Consider the following 11,351-nt stretch of genomic DNA (forward strand, 5'->3'; position numbering starts at 1 on the left):
GGGAAGTTGGGGAGGCGCAGCCACAGACTGGGTCAGAGGGCGATGCAAGTGCAATAGGATTCTACTGCTGACTGGCAAAGTGCAACAAAGCCCACCCCGTCCAGGCACCTTCAGGGGGAAAGCTTTAATTTACAGCGCCGTGAAGCCAGAGGCAGGGAGACCTGGATCTCATCATGCTGCTGCCCTTGCCCTCTGGACGGCACCGAGAAGCAGCGCTCTGTGGCCCCGAGGGCCCGTCTTCAGTGCCCTCCAGTCATGACGAAGGCGGCAATAGCAGGGCTGCACCGCGGCTGCCCAAGTGCGCGCGCTGCAGGAACCACGGCGTGGTCTCCAGCCGCAACGGCCACAAGCGGCTGTGCATTGTGCAGGTGGCGGGAGTGCGCGTGCGCGGCTTGCTTGCTGGTGCTCGAGCAGCGACGAGTCACGGCGGCCCAGGTGGCGAGTGAGGCAAGTGGGTGTGCGCGCGGGTCTTTTAGCCCTTTCCTGCTAAAAGACAAGGCATGCGCACAAGAGAGCCTGGAAGGAGGGATGCGACCGATCAGCTTCTCTCATCAACTCCCTGGCTCCCGAATCTTGCAGATTGGCGTAAAGTCTCCCACTTAACGAGTTCCATGACAGGCAGAGATTCAGCAGGGGAAGTTTGCAGGGATGGGAAAGACCTCACCTGCTGTCGTACAGCTGTTAAAGGTTACTCTGTTTGGTATGTGCTCTGAACAGTGCGGTGGAAGGTGGGAGAAAAGGTCATTTAAAAAAATAAATGGTATCGATTTAACATTTTATATTCCTCCTGAAACTCACGTCTCTGGGCAGTTCACAATAAAACACAAATCAAAACAAAGTAAATTGAAAAAAAACAACAACACCCATTGTTAAATTCTATAAATCTAAACTAATTTCCACCCCTGCTTCTGGGCAGATGCAAGGAGCATTTCCAGAATTAAATTTAAAGCATTTTCCTAAGTAACAGACAAACATATTTGGAATCATATTTGGGGAGGAGGGTGAGGGGAGAAACTGAGGATGGATTTGGAGCAGAAAAGATGAGTGGGAAAGTGCCACACACCCACAAAGCAGGAGTGCCACACAAAGCAGGAATTTTTATCAGACTCAAAGTGTGGGCGGTTGAGGGGAGATGGACATTCATTCTTGTGTGAAATGTAGCTAAGTGATGTTGTGCTTAGCGTGTTGGGCTAGGAACAAGAGACCTAAGTTCAAATCCCATCTACCCATGAAACTCACTGGGTAAATCTGGGCCATTCACTTATTTCTCAGCTCATAGGGTTGTTATGAAGATAAATATAACCACATACACTGCTCTGGACTCCTTAGAGGAACAGTGGGATATATATGTAGTAAATAAATAAATGTCTGCATGTTGGTAATATCTTCAAGGCCAGATATTTCAGAATAGCTGGAACTCTAAAGCCCTATTCATACATTATGTTCAACACACATATAATCTGTGTACAGTGTATGCCCATTCATTTATTCACACATTTTGTTGAATGCATGAATAGCAGTACACTTACTATCTCTACCATACATTTGAGGGACCTGCACTCGGGTTCACTTTTAAATTGAATTCATTCACACAAAACAATGTAAATGTGTATAGACACCTAAAAGCACATACAGGGTTTGAGTTGATTAGGAGGGGTAATGTAAACAGTTTTATGCTTAAGTGAATCTGCAAACTTGGATGCTGGTGTGTTGGGTATAGGTACCCATACCTGGCAACATAACTGCTTTCATCCTACTGTCCTACTGATAACCAAGGACAAATTCCCTTTTGGAAAATAAACAAAAAATAAGGTTTTAATTGCGGGGTGGTGGAAAAAACCTTTAAGTTCAATCTTCTTTTTACAAGAGTCCCTTTGGATCCTTATTGATTCTCCTTAGTGGGAGTTAACTGGTCTTCCTTCCAATCTTGTAAAAACCCAATTACTTTCTTTTGCTAAGCTGTGTACTGCTTAGTTATGGAGGTCATCTAACATCTTTATTCTACCTCATTGCTTACATTCGTCCTGGGATGTTGCGGTTATGCAAATTAACTGCATAGAGTCTAGAAGCAAGATAAATTGCTTCCCTGAAGTCTTGATTATCTTTCATTTCATATACAGATGCAAACAAGCAGATTTTTCCAAGCTAGAAATAATGGTGTGTATTTATTAGAATGTATGCCACATTTATGCCCCCCACCCCCTTCACAACCACATTAGAATCTTTTCCTTGTTTTTTTCCAAAATAGTGTATATATATTTAATATTATCTCAGATTGATTAACAGGATAGCTATAGTATTGTAGAGTGTCATGCTGCTTCTTCTCTCTCCCCCCGCCATGTGAACAGGTTAAGAAAGGCATCAGGAGCCGTGGATGTTCAGCTTCTGGCTACAGATTAAACATTCATTGTAACTCCAAAAACACAGGCAGCATACTGGAAAGTAAGTGTCTGTTTGTGGGGATGGCATTTCAAATGGATTTTTTAAAATATCTGCAAAAACTAGCAGGTTGCTTGTTTTTAATTTATTCCATTATAGAAGATGATAGTATAGATACATGGAGGTGAATTGTTGATATGGTTGTGTCCTGAATTTTTTATTACATATTCTGGCACGCTATACAAAATGAATGTGTGCTTGTATTCATGTAATGTTACTGTTTGCTAGTCAGTGTTAGGGATGTGCATGGAACCTGTTCGGAGGCCCTTTATGGGCCTCCGAACCACTTCGAACAACCGTCGGTGCCGCTGGTTTGAAGGGGGGGGGGATTTTAAGGGGAGGGGAGGGTGCACTTATCTCTCCCTCCGCTTTCCCCCTGCCGGCACTCCGTTAACAAAGGGTTCGTCAGGGTGGCAGCATACCTCCTTGCTGCCCCATCCCCTCGTCGGACCCTATGTCATCGGAAGCACATCCCACTTGTGAGCACACACTAGGTGCACAAGCATGATGTGCATGCACACAGGTACTTCTGGTAATGTAGGGTCCGATGAGGGTACGGGGCAGCAGGGAGGTACGCTGCTGCCCAATGGACCCTTTGCTAATGGAGCACCAGTAGGGGGGGAGCATAGGGAGGGGTAAGTGCACCCTCCCCCGCCCTTAAAGTCAAGCTCTCCCCCCCGCCTTTGAACTTCCCCCGCCCAGTCCTGTGCACATCCCAAGTCAGTGTATGGGTAATTATGTGAAAAGACATGACCCTTTTTGTGTTAAACCATTTTAGAAGGGATATAAACTCTTGTATTGTAGCATAAGTGACTTTTGCAACTGAAACAAAGATATGGTGCCACAAACCTGATATTAGAGAATGCTTGCATAAAGCATAAAGGTATGGAAAGATACCAAGAATCAGTGGTTAGGATTATTTAAAAATGAGGTACTTTGAGTTGTGAAAATGCTGTTTTTGCTTTTTTAAAGATAAATATAATAGTATCTTATAAGGAAGATATCTTATAAGCTACCTGGTTTGTGGGGAGGAAGCCTGAAAGCGCTTACCTTCCCGCAGACAATCGTTCTGCCATCCCTGGGCGGGCAGATCACCCACCCAGATGAACACCGGCTGCTGCTGGTAGCTCCGAGGGTTGGGGTGCTGGGATGCCCCACTCTGCCCCTCGGAGCTCCAATAATGTGTATGATGCATTATGGGGACCCCCCCTTCCTGAATCTGCCAGCTGCGGCTACTTGCAAAATGGGCTTAAGGGAGCGCTTGCTCCCTTAACTTTGTTTTAAAGGGTGGCTCCATAGGTGGGTTTGCCACTGTGGTGTCACTGGGATTGGGCCTGATCCCAATCCTGGCAGTTCAGTGTGAGTGCAAAACCAGCCTTAGCCCAGTTTTGCCCGTGCATGTGAATAGCCTCACTGTCTGCACAAAACTCTAGGTACCCATACTGGTGCTGTATGTATGAAAGAAATCCAAGAGCCACAACAGCAATAAAAATGACCCAAGATCTCCAGCAGTTAGCTTTTGAGTTTTTCAGAACTCTTTATCAACCTGGATGGGAAGAAAATCAGAAAGTAGTCAGGGAAGAGACTGGGGCTGGTGAATTAGCTCCCATGTTTCTCTTTTCTCTGCTTTACAAGGGGCTTTGTGCTTTGATTAGCCCTGAATATGGAATTTTCATAGTTAGATGTGTGTATTTTCTAAAAATGGGGGGGTATAGCCATTACTATTCCTTCTTCATTCCAGAAGCCCAATTGCAACCTGATCATTGTCTAGCACCCAGACAGGCTAACTGAGAACTTCTCTTGACTCCTCTTAAGATGGTTATAAAATGTAGACCTTTTCTTACCATCCAGCCTTATGAAGAGTTCTGAAGAATTTAGGAAGCTAGCAGATTAAGATTGTTTGTCATTTTGGCTGGTCATAATAAAAGTATTACTAGAATGTGGCTTCTGGATGTCCACATAAAGTGATTCTTGAGTTGTGATTTACTATTTTTAAAAAATCATAAAAAGTTGCTTGAGCATGGCACTTCTAGTCATGGGATCTTGTTGCAGTCATATTCTGTGTACTGGGCACTATCCAGAGAAGCTAAGTATAGCTAAGTATGTAAGTATCATTAAATTCAATAGAACTCAAGTGCTCTTGATTTTCTTTGTAGTAGTTGTGTTTAATCAAGGTGGCTCCCAGCTTTACAGTGCAGTGGGAACTTTAATTTCAAACCACTTCATTGCACATTATATACATGTGGAAAGAACTTTAATTATAGGAAAGACGTTGAAAGCTTCTTGAAAGCCTTGAGTAACAATCAGGTTTAACAAGCACATGGGTGGCAGCTTGTCCGTACATTAGATTGGGTGTGTCTTCAAAGCACATGTACACAACATATATAAGACTTGTATGTGTAACTTTCACATGTGACTATCCTCATGGAGTTTTGTTCATGTCTTATTTTGTGAAATGCGTTCTGTGCAGGAAATATATAACCTTTAAAACAGTCAATGAAAGTACCAAATCATTGTATGATATAACTATCCTTTCCTTTCAATCTTGCTCTATAAATAAACTACCCTCCCAAGAAAGGGAATATCACCCTTCTAGCCTGAATGAGGAAAAGAAAAGCATTTGCAGATAAGGAGCTGGAATCCATAATGTTGGAAAGAGAGCTTGGACAAAGGAAGTTTGACAGATTTACCACACATCAGAGAATACAACTGCTGAACAGAGAGCAATTGCCAGCCTATGAGGAAAATGTATTCAGAATAAGACACTATCATTTTAGCAACTTGGCATGTATTAATTCTGAGGTATTGAATATTTGTTTTCCTTTGCTGCACAACATAGCCTTACACTATAGGCCTCATGTTTATAAGATCACAGACATTTCTCCTTTTAATTCCGCCTTTTTCACAGCAAACCAAACTGAAGATGTTTTTTTTGCAGAAATCTAGCTGTTAGAAGTTAGAAGTATGCTGAAAAATATCCTAATGTATACAGAGAAAATAACTGTGACTGGAAGGAGCAAACTCTAATACCTTTTCAAGAGAACTTTTCTCATTTGAGAAGAATGTGAGACCAATAATAATGAAACTCCAGGAAAACAGAGTCTTAAGAGATATAGAAGCCAGAGATTTTATATTACAGAATCATGATGCAAAACTAGAAAATCAGAATGTAAGAGACACATCCTCCTTGACTGAAAACATGTATCTCAAGAGTGTTGTTCAGATGACCCAGACTTACTGACCCAGATAAAATTCAAAAATTCATTAAAAATCTCCTGATTGCTTTGTGGGTTGGGCTGGGTTGGGTGGTAGGCAGGTTGTGTCATGCCCTACCACCCAACCCTCTTTGTTATCCCTAGGGCCTACCTATGGGGTGACATTGGGGTGATTCAAGTTCCCCATTGTTCCCTATAGGCTAAGTACACATTTTGCAGCCCTGCCTAGTGCCTTCCAAAAAAAAAAAAACAAAGCAACACTGCAGAACAAGCACACACAGTCACTCCCAACACAGAATATAACTCCACATTTCACCAGAAATTTGTGGTGTCGGGCCTACACAACAAAGATAGGGCTGCTATTAGTGTACCGGCTGCCCCACTGCCCATCAGCAGCCCTCCCTAAGCTCCTTGACCTTGTTGCAGGGCTCATGGTTGATTTCCCTTGACTTTTAGTCTTGGGAGATTTCAACCTACCTGTGCTGGGCAGAAGTCAGGTGACTGCTCAGGAGTTCATGTCAACCATGGGCTTGTTGCAATTAATCTCGGGACCGACTCACATTGGCGGCCACACATTGGATCTTGTCTTTGCCTCGGAGCAGTGGCAACGTGATATGAGGATGGGGGATATAGTCATCTCACCCTTGCCATAGTCGGATCACTTCCTGGTATGTTTGCATATCACTGAAGCTCCTGTACTTCTGTGGGGCGATGGACGCATTTTATCGGTCTGCCCCAGGCACTTAATGGATCTGGTTGGATTCCAGAGTGCGCTTGGGGAATTTCAGAGCAATCATATGGGCAGCTCTCCAGCGCAGCTCATTGAAGCTTGGAACATCGAGGCCCTGGGGACGCTGGATGAAATAACTCCTAAGCAGCCTTTTAAAGTCTGTAAGTCTCGTGCCCCTTGGTTTTTAGAGGAGCTAAGAGGCATGAAACAGGCCAAAAGATGCCTAGAGTGACACTGGAGGAAAACTGGGAGTGAAAACAATTGAACACGGCTTCATTCCTATGTCCAGGAGTATACCGTGGCAATGAGAGTGGCAAAGTCTGCTTATATATCTGCTCTCGTTGCATCAGCAGAATCCCATCCAGTGGCATTATTTCGGATCACCCGTACCTTTTTGGGGAAATGGGAGAAGAAAGAACTTCAGTGGGCTGCTGTGACGTTTTTGCCAAATTCTATGTTGATAAGGTAACTCATCTCCGCTTTGAGTTGGATTCTGATTGTGCTGTGTCCACTGAGGTGATGGAGGTAATGTCTTGTGATGTCATTTGGGATAGTTTGAGCTTGTGGAGGCTGAGGATGTGGATAGGGTTCTCTGTGGTATGAGTATGGCGTCTTGTTTGCTTGATCCTTGCCCTCCTGGTTCATTTGTTTGGCTGGGGGCGGGGATGAGGTCCTGGGCCCAGGAGCTAGTGAATTCATCACTTGGGGAAGGAGAGGTTCCTCTAGCTTTGAAAGAAGCAGTGGTCCGCTATCTCCTGAAGTCTTCTTCCCTGGACCCAGATATATTAGATCCTTTTTAGACCTATCGCCAACCTTCCCTTTTTAGGGAAGGTTTTGGAAAAAGTTGTTGCTGCTCAACTACAGAGAATCCTAGATGAAGTGGATTTTCTTGACCCTTTTTCAGTCGGGGTTTAGGCCACAGCACAGCATGGAAAGGGCATTGGTCGCTCTGGTGGATGACCTCTATTGAAGCCTTGATGAGGGGAGTGTGCCTCTCTTGGTTCTGTTAGATCTCTCAGCGGCTTTCGATATCATTGACCATGGTATCCTTCTGGATCGTCTGCGGGGTTGGGAATCGGCACAGTTTTGAGCTACCTTAGTGGACGGTTTCAGACAGTTTGCATTGGAGGTAAATGTTATAGCTCGTGGCCTCTCTCTTGTGGAGTGCCGCAAGGTTCAGTCCTTGCTCCCATGCTTTTTAACATCTATATGAAGCCGCTGGGTGGGGTCATCCGTCTGTTCGGGGTGAGGTATCATCAGTATGCTGATGATACTCAATTGTACATTGCCACCCTGGGCCAGTCTGGGGATGCCATGAATATGTTGGCCCAGTGTCTGGAGGCTGTAAGGGTTTGGATGGGCCAAAACAAGCTCAGGCTTATTCCCCCACAAGACCAAGTTGCTCTTGTGCAGTTCTTAATCTGGCCAGGTTCTGGTTTTGAGTGTTTCCCTTGATGGGGTTGCGCTCCCCTTGAAAGAGCAGGCTTGCGATTTGGGGGTCATCCATGATTCATGGCTCCTGCTGCAACAGCAGGTGGAAGCCGTGGCCAGGACAGCCTTTGCCCAGCTTCGTCTGGTGCGCCACTTGTGGCCTTACCTTGACCGGCAGGACACTAATAACTCATATGCTTCGTTAGGATGTCGGCTCCTTTTCTTAAGTGGCTCCAGTCATTCCTGAAAGGCTTATCCAAGAAGGTGATACTAGGAGACTGCTGTTCCACCCTGTGGCCATGAGGTTCCAATTTGTCTCCCATGCTTTTTAAAATTTACATGGAAAAACTGAGTTAGGTCATCTGGAGATTTGGGTTGATGTGTTAACTGTATGATGATTACACAGCCCTATCTTTCTACTTCTGACCCCAGGGAGGCAATGAAAATAATACATTTGTGTCTGGTGTCAGTTCAGAGTTAATGGGAATGATCAAGCTAAAACTTAATTCAAACAATAGTTAGTCAGGGGGTTTCTGCTGATCTGGGCAAGATCATAGTGGTCCTGGACACCCAGGTGGCAACTAGGGATGTGCGAAACGTTTCGGGTACAGAACGATCTGTACCCGAAATGGCCGATTTCGGGTGATTCGGATCTGAACCGAATCACCCTCGAAGCCCCCCGAAATTATTCGGATCCGAAACTAATCACCCCTGTTTCGGATCCGAAATATTTGTTGTTTCGGCCCTCCATTTTGTGGCCGATAAATGCCTTCTTCTTCCCCCTCCATTTTAAGCAATGACATCAATTTGAATTTCCTGCCTTTTTGCCTCCCATTGACTTCAATGCAAAAAGGTCTGATGTGATGTCTACTCGAATTTCAGGTCCCAGGGCCAAAAGAGTGGGGTGGGGTGGTAGTGCCTAATGGGTGGAGGCTACCACCCCAATTGCAGAGGGATTGGCCAGAGGGCTGATTTTTGGTGAATTAGGGGCAAGGAAGCTACCAGATTTTTTTCAAAGGATTTGGGCAGAGGGCTGATTTTTGGTGAATTGTTGAAGTTTACGCGTCTTTAAGGTTTTTCCTCATAAGGTATAATGTAGGTTTCAGCAGCCCTGTAAGTGCACTTGGGGGGTGCTGGGGTGGCCCAGAGCAAGTGGTGGTGTAGTGCACATAGGGTGCCAACCACCCCCATGGGTTTCTAACCCATGGGGTACAGGGTTCTGTTGTTTCTTAGATGTTCTGAGTGTAGATTCTATGATAGCAAATGAGAGTGGATTCATGGTGTCTCATTGAAAATCTCATTTGCTATTATAGAATCCACACTCAGAACACCTCAGAAGCAACAAAACTCCAACAAATGAAATCACCAAAAATCAGCCCTCTGCCCAAATCCTTTGAAAAAATTCAGGTATCTTCCTTGCCCCTACCCTGCACTACCAACAACCCCACACCGCTCTAAGCCACCCCTTTCCCCCCGATGTGAAGCGATACACCCTCTATTATACCTAATGGGGGGAAACCTTAAAAACGCGTAAACTTCAGAAATTCACCAAAAATCAGCTATCTGCCCAATCACTCTGAAATTGGGGTGGTAGCCTCCACCCATTGGGCACTACCACCCCACCCCACTATTTTGGCCCAGATCCCACGTTATGCCCCCAATCTGCCCCAAAGACGCTAAAACTTCAGAAATTCACCAAAAATCTGCCCCAAAGACACTAAAACTTCAAAAATTCACCAAAAATCAGCCCTCTGGCCAATCACTCTGCAATTTGGGTGGTAGCTTCCACCCATTAGGCACTACCACCCCACCCCACTCTTTTGGCCCCAGGACCCGTTTTTTAATCTGAATCGATTCGGATTAATTCAGATCCGAATCGAATCGGGGGTGATTTGGATGGGCCAGATTCGGATACAAAACAGAATGGGGGTGTTTTGATTCGGATCCGAATCGAAACACAGAAAATCCGAATTGCACACCCCTAGTGGCAACAAGACCAGGAATGTTTTCTGCCAGCTTCAGTGGCAACCTTTCGTAGAGAAGAAAGGCCTGGCATCATTCACTCATGCCCTAATTACCGCCATCCAGGGATACTGTAAAGCATTTTATGTCTTCAAAAGCTGAACACTAAAATTGGTCCAAGATGGCTACCAGAATGTTGGCTGAGACCAGATTGTGTACCAACTGAGTTGGCTACCTCTTTGTTTCTGGGTTTAGTTTAGAGTGCTGGCATTGACTTTTAAAGCCCTGAATAGTCTAGGACTAGGTTACCTCAAGAATTGTCTTCTCCCATTTGAACTTGCCCAAGTTCTAAGACCAGCTTTGGAGTCCCTTTTCTCTGTTCCATCATCATGGGAACATAGATGTGGAGGTACAAGAGGCAAGGCTTTAGCAGTGCTTGAACTCTGGGATGCATCTTTTAGATGTGCCTTGACAATCTTTTTATTTAAACAAAGTTTGTTTATTTGTTCGCTTTATATACTGTGCTTCTTCAAAAAGCTGGAACTCAAGGTGGTGTACATTAAAAAACACCACAGGCAGTTAACAATACAATCTACAATAAAATACTATAATCAAGCTTCAGTTCTTTGGCGGCTGCAGCAGCCAATGAGCACATGCAGTGAACGCTTTCCCCTCCATCTCTCTTTTTATGTGGAACATTATAGATAGTAAGGAGTCCTAAAGGCAGAACCGATCACATACAAGTCAGGGCTTAGGGGAGCCAACCAATATAAGGCATAATATATTTTCATTTCAGTTCAATGTTTGGGTTTTTTGCCCATCTATGTGCAATACACCGCAAGCAAACTATGAACAACCATCATAACATCACTGGCCTTTTCTGAAGCAAGTTCCCTTTAGCAAGAATTCACTTGAAAGAGTTTGGCTCAGCCATATGTGGCTTGGGTAACTCTCTCGGTGATATTTACCCAACTCTTGAGTTTCATTAAGCTGCTGCCTAAAGGAGAGCTTTGTTAATCATGGAAACTCTAATAGTTGCTAACACAAACTTATTACATTGGTCATATCACAATTAATTCCCTAGCAGTGCAATCTCCCATAGGCTAAGGATTTCTGCTGCTAGCTATATAAACATGAGCTTTGTTTTGAAAAGATTGAGTTGCTTCGTTTGTGAAAGGTCCAAGCACTCTGAGCTCCCAAGAAAAACTACGTTCCCCATGTTACAGTTGGGCTCTTCTTACAGGAAACTACCAGTGCAGTGTCTAACTTTCTCTTGCTTTTTGTAGGCTTCATGGGGATACCACTTAAGTACTGCCCTCTGCTAGAAGCCCCAGCTTGGTAGAATCATTGAAAAAGAGAAAAGAAGGGCTGAGATGGTCTCCCTCTTTATGTTGCTTCTTACTCCTAACCCACACAATCGACAATGGAGGGAAGCTATGATAAGGGAGGAATCTTACATCACAAAGGAATTATTTGGATGGAAAATCATTTCACTATAGTCCATTTATGTGTTCCCCTTTTAACTTCTTATGCTCACTGAGGAAAAGACACTGGTATCCTGTTAACATCTGAAA

At 44.4% G+C, this 11,351-nt stretch overlaps 1 long non-coding RNA gene across 3 annotated transcripts in view; it reads left to right on the plus strand.

Moving 5' to 3' along the window:
* Positions 1-11,351, plus strand: part of LOC128324086 (uncharacterized) — a 16,016-nt gene continuing 4,665 nt past the window's right edge. The window contains exons 1-4 of one of the 3 annotated variants that reach the window (XR_008306631.1): positions 1-700; positions 2,349-2,442; positions 5,014-5,241; positions 6,738-6,849. This is a non-coding gene — a long non-coding RNA (uncharacterized LOC128324086). Of the gene's footprint in view, positions 701-2,348; positions 2,443-5,013; positions 5,709-6,737; positions 6,850-11,351 lie in introns of those variants that run through there. The other 2 variants (XR_008306630.1, XR_008306629.1) reach the window with 2 other exon arrangements.

This window comes from Hemicordylus capensis, chromosome 4 (assembly GCF_027244095.1).
Source record: "Hemicordylus capensis ecotype Gifberg chromosome 4, rHemCap1.1.pri, whole genome shotgun sequence".
In the NCBI taxonomy this organism is placed as follows: domain Eukaryota; kingdom Metazoa; phylum Chordata; class Lepidosauria; order Squamata; family Cordylidae; genus Hemicordylus; species Hemicordylus capensis.